The 24,713-nt window shown below is 38.8% G+C and overlaps 1 protein-coding gene and 1 long non-coding RNA gene across 2 annotated transcripts in view; both read right to left on the minus strand.

The window, feature by feature from the left end:
• Positions 1–18,148, minus strand: part of LOC119618259 (uncharacterized) — a 36,027-nt gene extending 17,879 nt beyond the window's left edge. Inside the window, exon 1 of the long non-coding RNA XR_012093044.1 lies at positions 18,041–18,148. This is a non-coding gene — a long non-coding RNA (uncharacterized lncRNA). The remainder of the gene's footprint in view (positions 1–18,040) is intronic.
• Positions 1–24,713, minus strand: part of LOC103233017 (carboxylesterase 5A) — a 126,233-nt gene that overhangs the window by 90,066 nt on the left and 11,454 nt on the right. The window lies entirely within an intron of this gene.

Raw genomic sequence — 24,713 nt, forward strand, 5'->3', positions numbered from 1 at the left:
CCAGGCCTGCCCTACAAGAGCTCCTGAAGGAAGCACTAAACATGGAAAGGATCAACCAGTACCAGCCATTGCAAAAACATGCCAAATTGTAAAGACCAGTGATGCTAGGAAGAAACTGCATCAACTAATGAGCAAAATAACCAGCTAACATCATAATGACAGGATCAAGTTCACACATAACAGTATAACTTTAAATGTAAGTGGGCTAAATGGTCCAATTAAAAGACACAGACTGGCAAATTGGATAAAGAGTCAAGACTCATCAGTTTGCTGTGTTCAGGAGACCCATCTCACGTGCAGAGACACACATGGGCTCAAAATAAAGGGATGGAGGAAGATCTACCAAGCACATGGAAAACCAAAAAGGCAGGGGTTGCAATCCTAGTCTCTGATAAAACAGACTTTAAACCAAAAAAGATCAAAAGAGAGAAAGAAGGTCATTACATAATGGTAAAGGGATCAATTCAACAAGAAGAACTAAGTATCCTAAATATATATGCACCCAATACAGGAACACCCAGATTCATGAAGCAAGACCTTAGAGACTTACAAAGAGACTTAGACTCCCATACAATAATAATGGGAGATTTTAACACCCCACTGTCAACATTAGACAGATCAACGAGACAGAAAGTTAACAAGGATATCCAGGAATTGAACTCAACTCTGCACCAAGCAGATCTAATAGACATCTACAGAACTCTCCACCCCAAATCAACAGAATATACAGTCTTCTCAGCATCACATCGCACTTATTCCAAAATTGACCACATAGTTGGAAGTAAAGCACTCCTCAGCAAATGTAAAAGAACAGAAATTATAACAATTCAGCTCCCAGACCACAGTGCAATCAAACGAGAACTCAGGACTAAGAAATTCAATCAAAACTGTTCAACTACATGGAAACTGAACAACCTGCTCCTGAATGACTACTGGGTACATAACAAAATGAAGGTAGAAATAAAGATGTTCTTCGAAACCAATGAGAACAAAGATACAACATACCAGAATCTCTGGGAGACATTTAAAGCAGTGTGTAGAGGGAAATTTATAGCACTATGTGCCCACAAGAGAAAGCAGAAAAGATCTAAAATTGACACCCGAACATCACAATTAAAAGAACTAGACAAGCAAGAGCAAACACATTCAAAAGCTAGCAGAAGGCAAGAAATAACTAAGATCAGAGCAGAACTGAAGGAAATAGAGACACAAAAAAACCCTTCAAAAAATCAATGAATCCAGGAGCTGGTTTTTTGAAAAGATCACCAAAATGGATAGACCACTAGCAAGACTAATAAAGAAGAAAAGAGAGAAGAATCAAATAGATGCAATAAAAAATGATAAAGGGGATATCACCACTGACCCCACAGATATACAAACTACCATCAGAGAATACTATAAACACCTCTACGCAAATAAACTAGAAAACCTAGAAGAAATTGATAAATTCCTGGACACATACACTCTCCCAAGACTAAACCAGAAAGAAGTTGAATCCCTGAATAGACCAATAGCAGGCTCTGAAACTGAGGCAATAATTAATAGCCTACCAACCAAAAAAAGTCCAGGACCAGATGGATTCACAGCCGAATTCTACCAGAGGTACAAGGAGGAGCTGGTACCATTCCTTCTAAAACTATTGCAATCAATAGAAAAAGAGGGAATCTTCCCTAACTCATTTTATGAGGCCAAAATCATCCTGATACCAAAACCTGGCAGAGACACAACAAAAAAAGAGAATTTTAGACCAATATCGCTGACGAACATTGATGCAAAAATCCTCAATAAAATACTGGGAAACCGAATCCAGCAGCACATCAAAAAGCTTATCCACCATCATCAAGTGGGCTTCATCCCTGGGATGCAAGGCTGGTTCAATATATGCAAATTAATAAATGTCATCCAGCATATAAACACAACCAAAGACAAAAACCACATGATTATGTCAATAGATGCAGAAAAGGCCTTTGACAAAATTCAACAGCCCTTCATGCTAAAAACTCTCAATAAATTTGGTAATGATGGAAGGTATCTCAAAATAATAAGAGCTATTTATGACAAACCCACAGCCAATATCATACTGAATGGGCAAAAACTGGAAGCATTCCCCTTAAAAACTGGCACAAGACAGGGATGCCCTCTCTCACCACTCCTATTCAACATAGTGTTGGAAGTTCTTGCCAGGGCAGTCAGGCAAGAGAAAGAAATAAAGGGTATTCAATTAGAAAAAGAAGAAGTCAAATTGTCCCTGTTTGCAGATGACATGATTGTATATTTAGAAAACCCTATTATCTCAGCCCAAAATCTCCTTAAGCTGATAAGCAACTTCAGCAAAGTCTCAGGATACAAAATCAATGTGCAAAAATCACAAGCATTCTTATACACCAATAATAGACAGACAAAAAGCCAAATCATGAATGAACTCCCACTCACAATTGCTTCAAAGAAAATAAAATACCTAGGAATCCAACTTACAAGGGATGTGAAGGGCCTCTTCAAGAAGAACTACAAACCACTGCTCAGTGAAATAAAAGAGGACACAAACAAGTGGAAGAACATTCCATGCTCATGGAGAGGAAGAATCCAATGTCATGAAAATGGCCATACTGCCCAAGGTAATTTATAGATTCAATGCCATCCCCATTAAGCTACCAATGACTTTCTTCACAGAACTGGAAAAAACTACTTTAAAGTTCATATGGATCCAAAAAAGAGCCTGCATTGCCAAGACAATCCTAAGCTAAAAGAACAAAGCTGGAGGCATCATGCTACCTGACTTCAAACTATACTACAAAGCTACAGTAATCAAAACAGCATGGTACTGGTACCAAAACAGAGATATAGACCAATGGAACAGAACAGAGCCCTCAGAAATAATACCACACATCTACAACCATCTGATCTTTGACAAACCTGAGAAAAACAAGAAATGGGGAAAGGATTCCCTATTTAATAAATGGTGCTGGGAAAACTGGCTAACCATATGTAGAAAGCTAAAACTGGATCCCTTCCTTACACCTTATACAAAAATTAATTCAAGATGGATTAGGGACTTAAATGTTAGACCTAAAACCATAAAAACCCTAGAAGAAATCCTAGGCAATACCATTCAGGACATAGGTATGGGCAAGGATTTCATGTGTAAAACACCAAAAGCAACCGCAACAAAAGCCAAAATTGACAAATGGGGTCCAATTAAGCTAAAGAGCTTCTGCACAGCAAAAGAAACTACCATCAGAGTGAACAGGCAACCTACAGAATGGGAGAAAATTTTTGCAATCTACTCATCTGACAAAGGGCTAATATCCAGAACCTACAAAGAACTCAAACAAATTTACAAGAAAAAAACAAAACAACCCTATCCAAAAGTGGGCAAAGGATATGAACAGACACTTCTCAAAAGAAGACATTCATACAGCCAACAGACACATGAAAAAATGCTCACCATCACTTGCCATCAGAGAAATGCAAATCAAAACCACAATGAGATACCATCTCACACCAGTTAGAATGACAATTATTAAAAAGTCAGGAAACAACAAGTGGTGGAGAGGATGTGGAGAAAAAAGAATACTTTTACACTGTTGGTGAGACTGTAAACTAGTTCAACAATTGTGGAAGACAGTGTGGTGATTCCTCAAGAATCTAGAACTAGAAATACCATTTGACCCAGTCATCCCATTACTGGGTATATACCCAAAGGATTATAAATCATGTTGCTATACAGACACATGCATAGGTATGTTTATTGTGGCACTATTCACAATAGCAAAGACTTGGAATCAACCCAAATGTCCATCAATGACAGATTGGATTAAGAAAATGTGGCACATATACACCATGGAATACTATGCAGCCATAAAAAAGGATGAGTTCATGTCCTTTGTAGGGACTTGGATGCAGCTGGAAACCATCATTCTCAGCAAACTATCACAAGAACAGAAAACCAAGCAGCGCATGCTCTCACTCATAGGTGGGAACTGAACAATGAGATCACTTGGACACAGGAAGGGGAACATCACACACCGGGGCTTGTTTGGGGTGTGGGGAGGGGGGAGGGATAGCATTAGGAGATATACCTAATGTAAATGACGAGTTAATGGGTGCAGCACACCAACATGGCACATGTATACATATGTAACAAACCTGCACATTGTTCACATGTACCCTAGAACATAAACTATAATAAATACATAAATAAACAAACAAACAAACAAAAACAAACAAGCAAACAAAAAAACAAGTTTTCTCAAACTCTTCAAAAAAATTGAAGAGGATGGCACACTTCCAAACTCATTCTTTGAGGCCAGCATTACCCAGATACGAAAGTCAAATAAGGACACAAAAAAAACAGAAAACTACAGGCCGTATCACTGAAGAACTTAGATGCACAAATCCTCAACAAAATGCTAGCACAAACTACATCACATTAACAGAAGCAAGAACTAAAACCACTTGCTAGGCCGGGCACGGTGGCTCATGCCTGTAATCCCAGCACTTTGGGAGGCTGAGGCGGGCGGATCACAAGGTCAGGAGATCGAGACCATCCTGGCTAACACGGTGAAACCCCGTCTCTACTAAAAATACAAAAAATTAGCCGGGCACGGTGGCAGATGCCTGTGGTCCCAGCTACTCGGGAGGCTGAGGCAGGAGAATGGCGTGGGCCCAGGAGGCGGAGCTTGCAGTAAGCCGAGGTCGCACCACTGCACTCCAGCCTGGGCGACAGAGCAAGACTCCGTCTCAAAAAACAAAACAAAACAAAACAAAAACAAAAAAAAAAACACTTGCTTATTTCAATAGATGTCAAAAAGCATTTGATAAAATTCAACATCCTTTATGATAAAAAAAAAACCCTCATCAAACTGGGTATAGAAGGAACATGATCAAAATAATACATGTCATATATGACAAGCTCACATTTAATATCATACTGAATGGGAAACAGTTGAAGGCCTTTTCCCTAAGATCTGGAAAAGACAAGTATGCCCACTTTCACCACTTTTATTCAGTATAGCACTGAAAGCCCTGGCCAGAGTAATTAGGCAAGAGAAAGAAATAAAGGGCATTCCAACTGGAAAGAAAGAAGTCAAATTATCTTTTTTCACAGATGACATGGTCTTATACTTAGAAAAACCTAAAGAATCCACAAAAAATCTGTTAGAATTGATAAACAAATTCAATAAAGTTGCAGGACACAAAATCAACATACAAAAATCAGTAGCAATTAAATATGCCAATAGCAAACAATATGAAAAAGAGATCAAGAAAGCAATCCCATTTACATTAGCTACAAAGAATATAAAATATCTAGTAATCAATTTAACCAAATAAGTGGAAAATCTATACAAAAAACTATAAAACACTAATGAAAGAAATTGAAGCAGACACACACAAAAAAGATAATCCATGCTCATAGATTTAAAAAATTAATATTGTTAAAATGACCATACTACCCAAAGCAATTTATAGATTCAATGCAATCCCTATTAAAATATCAATGATATTCTTTATAGAAATAGAAAAAAAATTCTAAAATTTATATGGAACCACAAAAGACCCTTAATAGCCAAAGTAATCCTGAGCAAAAAGAACAAAGTCATACTAACTGACTTCAAAATTTATTTCAAAGCAATTGTAACCAAATCAGTGTGCTACTGGCATAAGAATAGACACATAGACCAATGGAACAGAGTAGAGAACATATATAAAAATTAAACACATTTAAAGGACAATAAATGATGCTGGGAAAACTGGATATCTACATGCAGAAGAATGAAACTAGACCCCTCTGGCTTACCATACACAAAAATCAAATCAAAATGGATTCAAGACTTAAATTTAAGACCTGAAACTTTGAAACTACTAAAAGAAAACATTGGAGAAGTGTCACAGGACATTGATCTGGGCAAGATTTTTTGTGTAAGACCTCAAAAGCACAGACATCCAAAGCAAAGATAGACAAATAGGATTACGTTAAGTCAAAAAGCTTCTGCACAGCAAAAGAAATGATCAACAAAGTGAAGGGACAACCCACAGAATGAGAAAATGTTTGTAAACTCTCAACCGACAGCAGATTAATAATCAGAATATATAAGGAACTCAAACAACTCAACAGCAAATAAACAATCCAAATAAAAAATGGGCAAATGATCTGAGTAGACATTTCCAAAAGAAGACATTCAAATGGCCAACAAGTATATGAAAAACAATGTTCAACATCACTAATCATCAGAGAAATGCAAATCAAAACAACAATGAGATACCATCTCACCCCTGTTAAAATTTCTTTTATCAAAAAGACAGGAAAAAACAGATGCTGGCAAGAATGCAGAAAACGGAGAACCCTCGTACACTGTTGGTGGAAATGCAAATTAGCACAGCCATTATGGAGAACAGTTTGGAATTTCCTCAAAAAACTAAAAATAAAAGCACCATATGATTCAGCAATTCAACTACTGGGTATATATCCAAAACAAAGCAAATCAATATGTTAAAAAAAATCTCTGCATTCCCATATTTATTGCAGCACTACTCACAATAGTCAAAATAGGGAATCAACCTAACTACTCATCAATGGATACATGGATAAAGAAAACATGATGTATACACACAATGAAATATTTTCCAGCCATAAGAATGAAATCTTGTCATTTGCAGCAACATGGACAGAACCAGAGGTCATTATTTCAAGTGAAATAATCCAAGCACAGAAAGACAAATATCACATGTTAAATTGGACTTAATCAAACTAAAAAGCTTCTGCAGAGCAGAAGAAATAATCAACGAGTAAATAGACAACCTACAGAATAGGAGAAAATATTTCCAAACTATACACCTGACAAGGGACTAACATCTAGAATCTACAAGGAACTTAAACAAATAATTCGTATGTGGGAGATAAAAAAGGCAAGTAAGGGTAGAGAGGAGGGGAAGAATGAAGAGAAGTTAATTAATGAGTACAAATATATGGTTTCATGGAAGAAATAAGACCTACTGTTAGCTAGATCTGTACGGTGACTAGTGACTATAGTTTATAACATTCTATCATACATTTTTAAATAGCAAGAAGAGATGAATTATAATGGTTCTAGAATGAAGAAAAAATATTTAAGGTTATGGGCATGCCAAGTACAATGATTTGATCCTTACAAATTATATGAATATATTAAATTATCACTGGTACCCCAAAACTGTGTACATCTATTATGTATAAATTTCTTAAAAAGAATAGAAAAAAGGCAGTAAATCTGTTCTTTGTCCTTCAACTAATAACTATGAAGAGGCTTCAACAAAAGTTGTGGAAAATGGAATTAAAAGATAAAAATTAAGAATATAAACTTTATTTATCAACATAAGCTGCATCAAGTTCAAGATACTTTTGTAAGCAATGAAGTTAGTCATTTGGTCCATCCCTAAAGAACTGAGGGTTCTTGCAATTTAACCATGTCAATGAAGTCATTTTTACATTATTAACTGAAGAAAAATGAATGCCCTTTACAAATGTTTTAAGATTTGGAAATAAAAATAAGTCAGAAGAGGTCAAATCAGAACTTTAAGGCGAATGCCTAATGGTTTCTCACCAAAACTCTGGCAAAATTACCATTGTTTAATGAAATAAATGAGCAGGAACATTGTCATGCTGGAGAAGGACTCTCTGGTGAAGCTTTTCTGAGCATTTTTGCTAAAGCTGTAGCTTTCTCTAAATATTGTCATAATAAGTAGATGTTATTATTATTATTTGACTTTCAAGAATGTCAACATGCAAACTTCTGTGAGCAGCCCAAAAAATTGTTGCTAAGACCTTTGTTCTTGCCCAGTCTGTTTTTGCTTTGACTGAACCACATCCACCTCTTAGTAGCCATTGCTTTGATTGTGCATTGTCTTTAGGATTGTACTGGTAAAGCCATGTTTCCTCTTCTGTTACAATTTTTCAAAGAAATGCTTCAGGATCTTCATCTCACTTATTTAAAATTTCCACTGATGCTGGGAAAACTGGATAGCCACATGTAGAAGAATGAAACTGAATCCCTGTCTCTCACCATATACGAAAATTAACTCAAGATGAATTAAATACTTAAACAGAAAAAAAAAAGGCTTAAATATCAGACCTGAAACCAGAAAAATTTGAGAAGAAAATCTAGGAGAAACCCTTCTGGACATTGACGCAGGCAAAGAATTTATGACTAAGACTCCAAAAGCAAATGCAATATAATCAAAAATAATAAATGGAGTTTAATTAAATGAAAAGGCTTCTGCACAGCAGAAGAAATAATCAACAGAATAAATAGACAACCTACAGAATTGGAGAAAATATTCACAAACTATACATCTGACGAAGGACTAAGATCTAGAATCTACAAGGAACTCAACAAATCATCAAGGAAAAAAACAAGTAATCCCATTAAAAAGTGGACAAACTACATGAATAGACATTTCTCAAAAGAGGACATACAAATGGCCAAGAAAAATATGAAAACAAATTCTTAACACCACTAATCATCAGGAAAATGAAAATTAAAACCACAGTGAGATACCACCTTGCCCCAGTCAAAATGGTCGTTTTTTACAAGTCAAAATCAATAGATGTTGGTATGGATGCAGTACAAAGGGAATGCTTATATATTGTTGGTGGGAATGTAAATTAGTACAACCTTTATGGAAAACAGTATGGAGCTTTCTCAAAGTACTAGAAGTAGATCTACCATTTGATCCAGCAATCCCACTACTGGATATTTATCCAAAGGAAAAGAGGTTATTATATTTTAAAAAGTTACCTGCATTCATATGTTTACCACAGCACAATTCACAATTGCAAAGATATAGGATCAACCTAAGTTCCCATCAACTGACAAGTGGATTAAAAAAGTGGTATACATACACCACGGAATACTACTCAGCCATTAAAAAGAATCATTTTTTCCAGCAATTTGGCTGGAACTGGAGGCCATTATCCTAAGTGAAGTAACTCAGGAACGGAAAACCAAACACTGCACGTTCTCACTTATAACTGGGAGCTAAGCTATGGCTTTGCAAAGGCATACAGAGTGGTATAAAGGACACTGGAGACTCAGAAGGTGGAAGGGTGGGAGGGGGATAAGGGACAAAAAAAATCCCCTGTTGTGTACAATATACACAGTTCAGGTGACAGGTACACTGAAAACCCAGACTAATCACTATACAGTACATTTATATAACCAAAAACCACTAGTACCCCTAAAGCTTTGGAATTTAAGAGACACTCAACCTTCACCTTAATAAGAAGTAAATGTCATTTTTTTTTAATAAAATAAAATTTCCACTGAGACTCTGCTCTTGTCTATAGCTGATCTGGGTGCAACAGTTTTGACACCCATCAAATGTAAAGTTTGCTCAACTTTTTCAGTCAGAATTTGGTAAGCTAAACCAATTGAGATGTCTATGGTGTTGGCTGTTGATTCTGCTGTTAATCATTAGTCCTCCTCAATCCCTTTCCCCCATCCCCTGCTGTCCCACATGCTCCTGACCTGACCTTGTCTTGACAATTCTACCTGTGTCCCCAGGACTCAGAGGTCCCAGGTGACTCTGACCTCACATCATGGGAAGGTCTTCTAGCATGCGTCCAAGGCCCTAGATGGATGTCGTTTGCTTCCCATCCACAGCCTGCAGGATCATAGAAGCAGGTTAAGTTCAGGGGTGGAGCACAATCGGCAACATTAAAGATATAGGCCGGTCCACAGACCCAGGAGGTCTAGGAGCACGTGGCCAGTGGGCTCTACACAGACTCCACAAGCTGGAACCAGGGCTCACCTGGAGGTGAGTGGGTCACATGGGCAATAGAAGGGAGCAGATTAGGGTCTATTGGGGGAGCACATCAGAGTAGCCCCAAGGTATGGCCGAGTCAGACCATGAGATGCTTCCCACTCTCCTTGGAAAATGGCTTCCCAACAGCCTCCTCAAGGGAGGTGGGCGCTTGGCTCGCAAGCCTGGCTGGCAGTCACATAGTGCAGATGGGCTGCCAAGAGCATCCCCCTCATACCCCCTCCTCATAATCCCCAGAAGAGGGGCGAGCAGCATGCCTGCCTGTACATCCCCTCCTGCCGCATTCAGACAATCTGCCTACATCTCCTGTGTGCGCCCCACCCCCATGACTCCCCACATCCACACTGGCCCCTCTGCGCCTCCACATCCACAGACCCAAGTCATCACTTCAAAATCAGAGTGCTTCAAAATTAGGGCCAGGCCCAACATTTATGGAGACACCCTAAATACTCAGCAATCAAGATAAATACTATTTTCATGCAATATTTTTAAATGAGTGCAAAATATGGCCATGGTGAACAAACTAGCAAAAATTTACATGAAGACAGCATCTGACAGGGCATAGATTGTATTGAAGAAAGTGAGGTCGAATCATGAAAGTGCAGGATTAAGTGCCATCTTAATTGAAAATGTTGATATTTTGCTCACAATGGAATGTTTTGTGCATTGCTTTGAAATTTTTTAAAATATTGCAGAAATATTAAGATAGATATATCTTAAGTACTGATTTTTGGCCCCCACTTCAGTTCTGAGACTGAATGAGAACCTTACTCTCCTCAGCTTAATCTCAGTTCCGTAAAACCCAATTGTGGTCCCCTCACTACCTTCCTTGGCCCCAGCAGTGACTCCCCAGTATTGTCAGGGCAAACTCTGTGTCCTCTAGGTCCTCATGGTTGGTTGGGTTTCTGCCCACCTCTTTGTCCCAATCACTAATGGTCAGATGGAACACACCCACGTAGCCATAAAGAGTGTTAGAATATTGAAAATACTTCCTTATCCCAAGCACACCTATACCAAATGTCCCCTGACATCCTCCCTCCTCCCCCAGCACCCTGTCAGAACCCCCCACAATTCAGCAGCCAAAGGACCAATGTCTGACCAACTGGATCCCCTAGGCTCTGCACATGCAATATTTTAAACAGTCCCCTGTCCAGCTTCATCCTTTGCCAGGCTCCTCTCCCTGCTCCAGCCATACCAGCCTTTGCCCTGTCTCTCTGAATATGCTGTTCCCTCTGCCTCGTACTTGATACCTTCCCCTCCCTGCCCAGTTATCTCTGACTCATCCTTCAGATCTCCCTCAAGTGTCACTACTGTAAGGAGTTATCACAAGAGAGGGTCTATTATAAAAACCAGTTTGGTTCTGGTTTTTGCACCCCTTAGCCATGTGATGCCTTGTGGCACCTTGGGACTCTAGAGAGAGTCCCCACCAGCTAGAATGCCCTCGTCAGATGCAGCCCCTCGATTTTGGACTTCCCAGCCTCCAGAACTGTCCCAGGCTTTTCTGACTCCCTGGGAGTCAGAAAATGAATGGTTGAATGGTTCTCTTCATGCTGTGAGTTACTTCTGTGGTTCTGATCACGGTTGTAATTTTACATTGTTTGTGTGCTTTTCTTAAAATCAGTTTTCTAGTGCTAAACTGTAGGCTTCATGAAAACAGAGAGATTGGGCCTGTCTGTTTTATCTCCAATGCCTATCAAAGTACTGACATATAGACACATAGACACATAGTATGTCTGTTCCCTTGAGAAGGGGAATGGAGGAGATGCATAAGAGCCATTTATAGGATATGTCTTAAGTCATAGACTATATATATATATATATATATATATATATATATATATATGTATCCTATTTCAAGATCATGGTGCCTGAAATCCCACCACCAGTATGATTCTGTAAGGTTGGACATTTTTGGTGAATTACCAGATTAAGCCCAAAGCCCCATTATCCATATGGAGAAATCAAGGCCCAGGTAGATAAAATGAGTTTTCCAAGGCCATATAGTAATTAGTGACAGAACCAGGGTTCTTTCCAGTGCTTTTTCCACTCCCTCCTCTGCTATTCTTTCTTCATCCCAGGAATTACTTCCAATGTCCAAACTTCTCTACTGTAAATATTCTTCCTTCTCATTCCCTTCCTGTGTCTATTTTCTACACCACATGTACTAGACAGAATGGAGTTGGGAGCCACGGAGAAGAGAAATCTATGCAGCCAATGAGGAACAGAGGCAATATCCTTTAACCAAAGGCCCTCCACCTCACCATGATGCCCAAAGGGAATTAGCCTAAGTCTGTTCTGCCACAAAACACTTGGACTTAGTCAATGACAGCCTACTGATGCAAGGTCAAGTGCAATCTTCTTAGCCTAACATGCCAGGCCTTGGATGATCTGGTCCTTGCTCTGTCTCCACCCTATCTCTCGCTATTGCATCTCATATCCCACATTGCAGTCATTCTGGACTGGCCTTAACCCTATTCTCACCCCTCTGATCCTTTATGCATGTCACTTCTACTTTCTAAAAGGTCCTTCTCTTAATCTATCAGGCCAACTAACAGTCCTCAGTCCTTTGGGGCCTGCCTCAGGCATCCCCTTTTCCAGGAAGCTCTTCCAACCTTCCCCCAAATTAGGTTAGATTGGGTTGCAAACTCACTGCACCCTGACTCCTGGCCTCTCACTATTCAACCATGAGATTTCTGAGGACAGGAACCCTGCCTTGGGCACTGCTGTGTCTCTGATGCTGAATCATGTGATGCTTTTGAAGCATCTACCACATGTTAAATGCACATCTGACATGGGCTGCCATGGTGTGAATGTTTGGCCCCTCTGAAACTCATGTTGAAACCCAATTACCAATGTCACATTATGAAGAGGTGGGACTTTTAAGAGGTGATTGGGTCATGAGGGCTATGCCTTCATAAATGGATTAATTCACTCAAGGATTAATGGATAAATGGATTGATGGGTTATCACAGGAGTGGGTTGTTTATCACAAGAGTGTGTCTATTATAAAAGCCAGTTTTGTTCTCTCTCATGCAATTGCTATCCATGTGATGCCCTGTGCCACCTCAGAACTCTGCAGAGTCTCCACCAGCAAGAAGGCCCTCACCAGATGCAACCCCTTGATTTTGGACTTCCCGACCTCCAAAATTGAAAGAAATAAATTTGTTTTCTTTATAAATGACCTAGTCTCAGGTATTCAGTTATAGCAACAGAAAATACACTAAGACACCGGTGGTACAATGGTGAATACAGGTCTCTGTTCTTGTGGAGTTTACTTTCAGTGGATGAGACAGAGAGTAAATATGTTAGTTAGTTAGTTAGTTAGTTAGTTAGTTAGTTAGTTAGTTGCTTAGTTCATTTGTTCATTCATTAAATGATAGATTGTTATTAGTGTTTAAAATAAATAGTGTATTATCACAGAAAATAATGGAGAGGGGAGTGTGGGCAACTCTGGATAGAGTCATCAGGGAGGCCTCGCTGAACAAGGTGAGATCTAACCTGAGACCTGAAGGATAGGAAGGAGCCAGCCATGAGACCAACCAGGTACAGGCAAAGGCCCTGCAAAAAGAAAGAGCTTGTTGAGTCTGAGGCAGAATAAGCAGCTCAGTGAGCTAGGGGCTGATGAGATGAGGTTCAAGAGGAAGTCAGGAGCCAGATCACACAGCAACTCAGTGATAAGTGCAACAGGAAGCCATTGAAGAAGAACTCTGATCTGGCTGCTGTGTGAAGAATGAACTTGGGGGATACAAAGGTAGGAGTAAGGATGTTAATTAGGTAACTATTCCACAAAATTTGGTAACGATAATGGAAGCTCAGACTAGGGTAGCAGGAGGGAGAAGAAAAATTGTATGAGGATAAATCTGATATCTCAGTAGTTAAATAACACTCAATACATACAGAGTTTATTTTTTGCCTACATGAGACTCCAGTGTGAGTTGGGAAGTCCTTCATCTTGCAGCTCTACCATTTGGAATACATGGCCTTCAAGACACCCTATCAGGAAAGAAAGAGATGAAGGAGGTATGTCATGGGTTCTTAACTGTTCTGACCAGGAAGTGCCATGTGTCACTTCTCTTCACAGCTTATTGGCCAGAACCAGTCACATGACTCCATTCTAACTGCAAAAGAGAATGGGAAATGGAGGGGAGGACATGAGATATCTCATAAGCACTTTGCAATAGAAATGGGCGTACTCAAGATACACTTTGGAGGTAGAAGTGACCTGACTACACAGATCAGATGTAGGGATTTGGGATAGTAATGATAAAGAAATGGGAAGAGTAAGGGATAATTCCCAGATTTCCCTCAATAGCAATTGGGTGTAGATTTAACATATCCCAAACTAAACTATTGCCCTTTCCTTCCCATGAATCTACTCTCTTCCTCCATCTTAGTTGGTGAAAATTCCATGTTTCTGGTTTCTCAGTTCCAAAGCCTTGGAGTCTTACCTGAATTGTACACTTTAAGTGGGTGAATTTTATCTCACTAAAGCTGTTACTATAGGTATATACATACATACATACACATCACACATATGTATATACATATACACACATACCTAGAATCTGTTCACTTCTTTTACCTCCACTGCTACTACCCTGGTTCCAGTTACCACCATCTCTCACCTGGACCACTGAAACACAGCAGCCAGAGTGATTCCGTTATAATGTAAAACAGATTAGGTCATCCTCTGCAAAACACACAGCAAAGACTAAAACCACATTATTTGCAATGGTCTACAAAGGCCTACATACTATGACCTCTCTTTTTTAACCCTTGACCTCACCTCCTCCTTCTATCATCTCCTGTTATTCATTCTCATCCACCCACACCAGCCTTCTTGCTATTCCTCCAATGTACCAAGGGTTCTTGTCTCAGGGCCTTTGCACTTGTTCACTCATACATCCCCTTCTCAATACTTTGCTCAGATTTTACCTTTATAATGGGGTCTCCTTGACTGTCCTATTTAAAATTGTGACCCAACCCCAACCTCAACGTGTTTAATCCCCTTTATTGTATCAACATTTTTAGAGCATTTATCACCTTCTAACATATTGTATAATTAATTGTTATAGCTAGCATTATTGTTCTGCCTTTCCTCACTAAAATGTAAATTTCAAGAGAATGTATATTATTGTTTTGTTCACTGATGCATTCCAAGCATTCAGTAGACACTCAGTATTTGTCGATTAAACAAATAAATAAATATGTGAAATGTGTCATCACACAGAATGGAGAAGTCTCTGGCCCATAGTAGGTGCTCACTAAATATCTGTTAATTCAATATCAATACAATAATGACCCACAGACTGGACTTAAAAATGTTTCCCACTGCATGAGGATAGGGATTAAATGAGATTATGCATAAAGTGCTTGACCCATAGTAGATTCTCAGTAAGTATTAATTTACTATAACTTTGCCTCAAAAGCTATGTTCTTCATTTTATTAGTCAGGATTATCCAGAGAAATAGAACCAATAGAAACCAAGAGATTGTGTGTGTGTGTGTGTGTGTGTGTGTGTGCGTGCACGTGCGTGTGTGTGCATGTGTGTATGTCAAGAGAGGAAGAGAGAGTGATTATAAGATACTGCTTTGTGTGACTATGGAAGCTGTGAAGTCCCAAGTTCTGCAGTCAGCAATCTGGAGGCCCCAGAGAGCCCATGTGTAACGCCAGTCTAAGTGCAGGGCCTGAGAAACAGGAGAGTTACTGGTGTAAGTTTCAGTATGAAAGTTGGCAGCCTGGAGACCCAAGAAGAACTCATGTTTTTGGTTTTGGGCTTTTTTTTTTTTTTTGAGACAGTCTCACTCTGTCACTCAGGCTAGAGTGCAGTCGTATGATCTCAGCTCACTGCAACCTCCACCTCCTGAGTTCAAGCCATTCTTGTGCCTCAGGCACCTGAGTAGCTGGGATTACAGGTGCTCACCACCACACCTGGCTAATTTTTGTATTTTTAGTAGAGATGGGGTTTCATGGTGTTGGCCAGGCTGGTCTCGAACTCCCAACCTTAGGTGATCCACCCGTCTTGGCCTTCCAATGTGCTGGGATTACAGGCATGAGCCACTGCACCTGGTCTAATGTTTCAATTTGAGTCCAAAAAGTGGAATAAAAAAAGATATCCCAGCTCAAAACAGGCTGGAAGAGTTTCTTCTTATCTGTGGGAGAGTCAGCCGTTCTGTTCTATTTCAGCTTTCAACTGATTGGCTGAGGGTCACCCACATTAGGAAGGGCAATCTGCTTTACTCAGGCTATTGATTCAAATGTTAATCTCATCTAAAAACATCCTCACAGACACAGCCAGAATAATATTTAGCCAAATATCTGGGCATCCCATGGCCCAGTCAAGTTGACATGTAAAATTAATCATCACATCCATCTTAGAATATGATTTTTTCTCCTTCCATGTGTCCAAAGTCCAACCATCCTTCAAGGTCCAGTAAAGAAACACCTCTTCCTAGAAGTCTTCCACCACACTCCTTTTCACTCTGAGTTCTATACCATTTCTAAACTTTATTTATAGTCAACCTCAGATTCTCTCTGGGTAGATGTCTATGTATAACTTCTTTGCCAGTGCATTCTTCCATGAACTCTCCTGGTGGTGTTTCATTCACTAATGCTTTTTTTTTTTTTTTTTTTGGCATATTCTTTCTTCCATACACACTCCACCTAGTCCTCCTGGCAATGTACACAATATGAGAGACAGGCATGCCTTCCAACTGTCTCATCACAAAGTTATAAGAAATAGAAGTTAATAAACAGGAAGCAACATGTAAAAACATAGAGTTAAAGAGATGACACACAAAAGCTAAAATTTCCATTGCTGCCAATATTCCAATCTGTAGATGAGTCTTTAACAGTCACCGAAGTAGGGAGCCCATGAGCCCATATTCTCAGGCCTGCCTTCTTCCTGACTTCAGTTCAGCATTCTCTAATGTGGTGCTTCAACTCTCACTCCTCCTTAGAGCCTCTGTCACCTCCAGTCTTCCCAGCACTCCAGTAGCCATGCTGTTATTTCTGGACCATCCTCAGCAGCATGCTTAACTTCCCATGATACTTGGAAATCTACTTTCTATGCCTCAAAGAATTAATGGAAGAGGAAGAATTCATGGAGAGACCTGGGGTTTGCCTTGCACAATGTCATCTTTGCAGCTCTGCAATCCCACATCTTCTCCTCCCATATGTGTTTGTATAGAGCACTTACTGGAAAATCCATTTGAGAACCCTCTAAGATCTCTACCCAGTCAGATAATTCTCCTCCCATGCACTTCTGGCCATGATGCTCTTTATATCAAAGCATCTACAAGCTGCAAATTGGAGTCATCCTATGGTATATCTTTTCTGTTGGACCCAAGCATACATTGGGTTGCTCCAGTTGGCCCCTAAGTCTGAGGGCCAATTCTTAGTCCTATCATTTTTTGTGTCTCCCTGACTTTTAGTAGTAGGCACTCCTCTAATCCCTGCTAATCACTGAGTGATACCAATACAGATCAGAGGATTAGCTAATTCAGTGGAGGGATGCTTTTTGAGAGTAGACATTAGGCTGCCAGTGGCTTCCAGTAGCCAAAATAGTTTTTATTTTAGGTGACAGGGGTCACATAAAGTTGAGGAGCACTTTAATGAGGAAAACATTTTTTGAGTATCTATTAAATATAAAGTATTGTACTGTAGCATTTACCAAGTGCTTACCATGTGTAAGGCATCATCTGATATGCTTCATATATATCCACATACCTTAAACAATTTAATCCTGAAAAGAACTCTAGTGAGGGAGCATTATAACTATACTCCCTTGACAGATGAGGAAACTGAGGCACACAGATGTTAAGTACAGCAGCAAATGGGCTATAGGAGACCAGGTAGATACATGATACTATCACAAAGAGCACAGTAAGACAAATACCACAAGAAAACAAAGCAGAGAGCGTAGTTCTCTCATCTGGGATTTCCGTATATGCTTTGCCTACCTGGAGAATTTAACATGTCTTTCAAGACCCAACTCAAGATCTCTGCATTTTAGTAAAGGCTTCTCTAACCCCTGCCCCCAGCAGAGCTGTCTGCACCCTTCGTTGGCCCCTCCTGCTGGGACAAAGCATTGGCCCAGCCCCAATCACCTTGCATGATGATTGCTTCCATATCTGCCTCCCTCGCTGGACCATGAGTTCTCCTGGAGGGCAGGACAGATTGTGCTTCAAGGCCTTCTCAGCACCAACCCTTGTTGATGATACAGCAGTGAGGCAGGCTTACCTGAAGGCCTTCATCCTGAAGTGACATGTGACTTCCACTCACATTCCATTGCCCGCAGCAAATGGCATGCTTCTGGTTGCATTCTACACCTGAGACTTTGCCTGGTGAAATTCAGCTATGCCAAAAACAAAAACAAAACATGGGGATGGGGACTGCCAGTTGGCTGAGTGACAAACAGGTGGTGGATGGCCAAGCGAAGTGGGCATATCATATTCACACCTGGGACCCCTGCAAAGAGGCACTTCTGGAACTGTAGGAAAGTTGTGAGTCTGGATGGTGTGGGCTATGGTGGAAGCCTTTGGGACACAGAAGAAGGAGCCCACGCTCCTTCTTCATAATTCTTCTTCTTAATTATCAGCCTGACCTTGGACAGGGCCCTTTCCCACAAGGGTCCTCTTTCTTTCCATAGGCAAAATATTGGGCTACAATCTTACTGTCTTGTGGTTCTAAGATTCCAAGCTCTTGACAACCATGCCAGGCACCTGCCTCATCTATGTGCCAAAAATGTTATCTACCCCCTAGTTTGGGATCCTGAGGAAATTTAGCAAAATTTGCCAAATACTATACAGAAATAGATAATTTTCCTTTCCCATCTTTAAAAATCGTCTTTTTTTCTACTGACAATTTTCTCCTCCTCGAATATTGAGTTCCATGAGTGAATAAGCTATGTCATCTCTAAGTTTCCAGAAATGTAGATTCCATGGAGTGAGGGAAAGAAGGGATGAAACATCTTTTCCCTTTCGTCACAGGAAGCTGCAGCACATTTCCAAAGTAAGATGGGCTTCTAATTATTAAAAATAAACTCTGGCCCACAGCCTGATTTGCACATTAATGTAGCCAGCAGATGCAGACTTGCAAACATGCTCTCTGGCTCCATACTGAGACCCAGCTTCTCTGCCCATTTTTCATGCTGAGATTCTCTAAGGACAACCATTTCTGTTTGGAGAACCATGAAATCAGCTAATTGCTCTCTCAAGGAAGGGGATGCTGCCCTGGGGCTTAAGGGGACAATGGGTCCCTAGAATATGACTGAGGAACTTAAGGAAGATGAAAGGAAACTTAAGATATGTAGATATATTGGGAGGCAGGGGTGGATGGATCACGAGGTCAGGAGATCAAGACCATCCTGGCTAACACGGTGAAACCTCATCTCTACTAAAAATACAAAAATTTAGCCAGGCACGGTGGCGGGTGCCTGTAGTCCCAGCTACTCGGGAGGCTGAGGCAGGAGAATGGCATGAACCCGGGAAGCAGAGCTTGCAGTGAGCCAAGACCGTGCCACTGCACTCCAGCCTGGGCAACAGAGTGAGAGACTCCATCTCAAAAAAACAAAACAAAACAAAACAAAACAAACAAACAAACTATATATATATATGTATTAGGACTCTTTTCATATTAAGTGACAGAAACACCAACTGATACTGGCTAATGCAGAGGAAGCGGGGTGGGGGTGGGGTTGTTGCTATTTTGATTTGTTTTGTTCATGTACCTGAAAAGTCTAGAATGTGGGAGATGATTACTAGCATTAGAAATGGCTGGATCTATGCACTTAAGCAAGTTCATTAGGAGTCTGTCTTTCTCTTTCTTTAGCTCACTTTCCTCAACGTGCCCTTTTACTCTCAGGCAAACTCTTCTCAAGCTGTGACAAGATTTCATCCCCATAGGTAAATAACCCCAGTGAAGAGAAATTCTGTTTCCTACTAGTTCCCACAAAAGTCTCAGAAATGACATTTGTACAGTTTGAATCACATGCTTAGTCCTCAACCAATCATTGCAGCCTTGGGATAGAATACATTAACTGGTCAGATCAGAGCACATGGAAGTAGGGTTAAGGTCCACCCCACTCACATCTCATGAACTAAGAGTGCAAAGAGGTAGTACCCTAAAGAAAAATCAACATTAAAACCTGGACTAAATATGTACGCCATTCTGAGGACTCTGTATAGTAAATACTAATAGGTAGATAGGAAGTAAGACCAGAACTCAAAGTACCATTGAATGTTATGAATTATTTTTCCCCTCTGTTATCCTAGGACCAGAACATGACATGGCCTGACACCCTGATGTGGTCATTAACATGAATAGAGAGCTCTAGGAGACACTCTATAGTTCTGGGTCAAGAAGTAGGAAAGGGAACTCCTACTCTCAGATGGGAATGGACTGAAAAACATCATCAACAAATAAGACCTTACTGACATTCATGGAATACCCTCATCCAACAAAAGCAACATTCAATTTTTTTCAAGTGCATATTAAATATTCACCAAGATAGATCATGATCCTGGATCATAAAACAAGTTTTAACCAATTTAAAATAAATGAGATTATACAAAGTATATTCTCAAACTATAATGGAATTAAACTGGAGATCAATAAGAGAAAAACCAGAGGAAGATATCTAAATGCTAACGTATTAAACAACACACTTCTAAATAATTCATAGGTCAAAAAAGAAGTCCCAAGAAATATGAGAAAATATTTCAACTGAATGAAAATAAAAATGCAACCTATCAAAATTTGTGAAGTGCATCTAAAATAGTGCTTAGATGAAAATGTATAGTATTGGTTAAAAAAGAAAGAAAGAAAAACAAAACTGAAAAAAAGAAAATAAAGATCTCAAATCAGCCATCTAAGCTTCCACCACAAGAAACTAGAAAAAGAAGAGTAAAACAAAACCAAAGTAACCAGAAGAAAGAAAGCAATAAAAGTAATGCAGAATCAATGAAATTGAAACAGAAAGACTATGGAGAAACTTAATCAAGTCAAAGGTGTTTTTTCAATAATTGAAAAAATCAAAATGTGTCTAGCAAGACTGATAGAGGAAAAAGAGAGAAGATACAAATGATTAATATCAGGAATGAAAGAGAAGACATCACTACAGATCCTGTGGCCATTAAAAATAATAAGGAAATAATACAAACATAATATAAATAAATTCAAAAACTTAGATAAAATTGAACAATTCTTGGAAAACCACAAAAAACAAAACTCATCCAAGATGAAATGAATAACCTAAATAGTCATATAAATATTAAAAAATTGAATCTATCTTTTAAAACCTTTCAAAAAAGTCATTTCCAGGCCTGATACCTTTATTAGAAATTCTACAAAATATTTAAAGAAGAAAAAAACATTAATTCTACACAACTTCTTTCAGAAAATAGAAGTGAAGGAAACATATACCCACTCATTTCATGAAGCCAGTATACGAAAAACATACAAAAACAGTGACAAATAGAAAACTGCAGACTATTATCCTTCATAAATATAGAAGCAAAATTTCTCAACAAAATAACAGCAACCAAATCAAAAAAACACATAAGTGGAATTTACAGCAGGAATATAAGGCTGATTCAATATTTGAAAATCAATCAGTGTAATCTACTATATTAAAATTTTAAAAGACAAAATGCATCTTCATATGTAATCCAGAAAATGCATTTGACAAAATGCAACAATTCATGATTTTAAAAAAAAGCTCTCCATAAACCTGAAATAGAAGAAAACATCCTCAATCTGATAAAGAACAAATGTAAAAAGCCTACAGCTAACATTCTACTTAATGGCAAATTATGAATGTTTTTCTTATCAGATTGGGAGAAAGGCATGGATGAATTCTCACTGCTCCTTTTTAATATTGTACAGGAAGTCCTAGCTATTTGCAATAAGCACAGAAAAGAATCAAAAGGCATACAGACTAAAAAAGAAGAAATAAAACCTTCTATTTGTGGACAACATAGCATTCTATACAGAAAATCCCAAGGAATCTATAAAAGCTTCTAAAACTAATACCTGAGTTTAGCAAGATTGCAAGGCAACACACAAAATCAATCATATTGCTATATATTAGCAATAACAAAATTTTAAAACAATGTCATTCACAATACCCCTTCAAAAAATGAAATACATATATAAGATCTGTATGCTGAAAACTATAAAAAATGTTTATGAAAGAGGTTAAAGAAGACCTCAATAAATGGAGAGATATACCATATTCATGGACTGCAAAACTCAGCATAGTTAAAATGTCAGTTCTTCCCAAAATGATCTACAGATTTAACACAATTCCAATAAAAATACCAGGAAGATTTTTTTTTAAATACTGACAAATGAACTTTCAAATTTATATGAACATGGAAAAGTACCAGAATAGCCAAAACAATTTTGAAAAAAGAATTACAAAGTTGGAGTACTTACACTACCTGATTGTAAGATTTTCTATAAAGCTTCAGTAGTTCAGATAGTGTGGTGTCAGCAAAAGGACAGGCACATAGATAGCATGAGGGAGTTTCTTGGGATGATCAAACTGTTCTATATTCTGATTGTGGCAGTGACTGCACAAATCTATACCTGAGTTAAAAGTCATAGAACTGTACATCCTTCCAAAAGTCAATGGTACTATCTTATATTTTAAAAATAAAATTTCTTTTTAGACCTTTTCATTGAAAAATAAACTTCCAAAGTGTTAAGTCAGTTCACTGGAGAAAAGAAAATCTTTTTTAACAGACGTGCTGAAACAATCCATATGGAAATGATGAACTTCAACTCTATCTTCATTCCATATGCAGACATAAATTAAGATCTAAGCATAAAAGTGAAAACCATAAAGCTTCCAGAATAAAACACAAAAGAATACTTTTTCATTCTTAGATTAGACAAAGATTTCTTGGGACATTAAAAAGCACAAAGCATAATGAAAACAATAGGTAACACAAACTTAAATTTTTAAATCCCTACTTATGAAAAGACATCATTAAGAAAATGAATAGGAAAAAACAAATAAGGGAGAGGTTTTTGCCACGTTTACATCTAACAAATGACTTGTGTATAACACATAAAGAATTCCTACAAATCAATAATAAAATGGCAAGCTAACTTTTTTAAACTGGGCAAATATGTTAAAAGATACTTCACAGAGGAAGATACACAGATAGCTAATAAGAAAGGGTACTTAACATCAAGCAAATTTTAACTACAGTGAGACACCGTTTTATGCTCACCAGAATGTCTATTCCAACAATACAAAATGTGGAACCTATGAACCATCTGGAACTCTGGTGTGTCACTGTTGGGAGTGTAAAATGGTATAACCATTGGGATATCTGAACAGCAGCTTCTACTAAAGTTACACATACATCTATTGTACGCTTCAACACTTCACTCCTATTTCAACAGAAATGGCTTCACATGTGCACTTAAAATGTGGAAGGGGATGCTCATTGCAGTCTTAATCATAATATCCAAAACTGGAAATAAGTCAAATTTTTTCAGTAGTAAAATAGATAAACAAATAGTGGTATGTCCACACAATAAAATACTATTCCACAGCAGTAAAGAAAAAAACAACCTAGATGAATCTCAAAAACATTACAGTGGGCAAAGGAAGCTAGGCACATAATAGTACATACTGGGCGATTTTGCTCATGTCAAGTTCTAGGACACACAAAACTAAGCTAAAGTGGTAGGAATCAGAACAGTGGTTGCCTGTGAGCTTGGAAGGTTGGCTACAAATGAGCCCAAGATAACTTCCTGGAGGGATGTAAATACTTTGTAGCTTGTTTTGGATAATGGTTTCACAGCTGATTACAATTTTTCAAACTCATGAAATAGAACATTTTAGAGTTGTGCATTTCTATTGTATATAAATTTTTACCTCAATTTAGTTAAGAAAAGAAACCATTTATAAATGTAGCACTTTACTTTCTACAAACCATTTTCACACCCATTCCCCTATTCCCTCCATATAATCGTCTCATCAACCCTAGGCACTAGGAAGATCAGGATTATTGTACGAATGAGTAAACCGCGAGAGATCAGAATGACAGAGTGACTCCCAAGGTCACACACAGAGCAAGCTCTTGCCAGAGCAGGGACCAAAGCCCAGGTGTTAGGACTCCACAGTCAGTGCTCCTTACGCAATACCTTGTTTTTCAACATGTTTTCCCTTTCTCTCAGGCATTACAGAGATCCTCAGTGGCACAGTAAATTTCAGCTTCCTCAATTCTCACCACATTAATCTCTTTTGCATACTCAAATTCTGCCTAAGATTTCACTGAAAAGTTTGTGAATTACTGACTTTACAGATGCTAAAACAAGCATACATATCCAGGGATTTCTCTTTTCCTTTGCATACCTTTGTGGTATAATTTGGGAGACATTAGAGTCCAATTTTCACTCTGGACCAAAAGCAGTTACATCTGTTCGAAACAGTGCAGGCTCCAGGCACCAGCTATTATACCAGAGTACCTAGAATAGAAAGACAGGCTGGAGAGGAAGGGTTTAACCACAGTGTGATATCAGCCTAGTCATTCCGCCTCTCTGAGACTCAGTTTCCCCATCTTTCATACAAGGGGCCTGGACCAGATAAGCTTTAACTAAGTATCCAGTAAGAGGGTCTAGAGCTGGAGGGGCAGTATTCATCTTCTTCTGAAACCTCCCATATGAGTATTATCAGCCCAGGTATCCCACCTGAGGATTCTCTTTCCAGAGAAAAATCGCAAGTCATTGAGCTGAAGGGGACTCACCTCCATGCAGAGAAGTGACCAAGACCTCCAGGATAAATCGTCTTCCATTTCCTGTCCAAGGAGACTTCAAGGGATCTGACAACCTCTCTGTATTACTTATGGGCTAAAAAACTGTATTGTGAAGGCTTGGATCCCAGTCCTAGTTCCAT

This window comes from Chlorocebus sabaeus, chromosome 5 (assembly GCF_047675955.1).
Source record: "Chlorocebus sabaeus isolate Y175 chromosome 5, mChlSab1.0.hap1, whole genome shotgun sequence".
In the NCBI taxonomy this organism is placed as follows: Eukaryota; Metazoa; Chordata; class Mammalia; order Primates; family Cercopithecidae; genus Chlorocebus; species Chlorocebus sabaeus.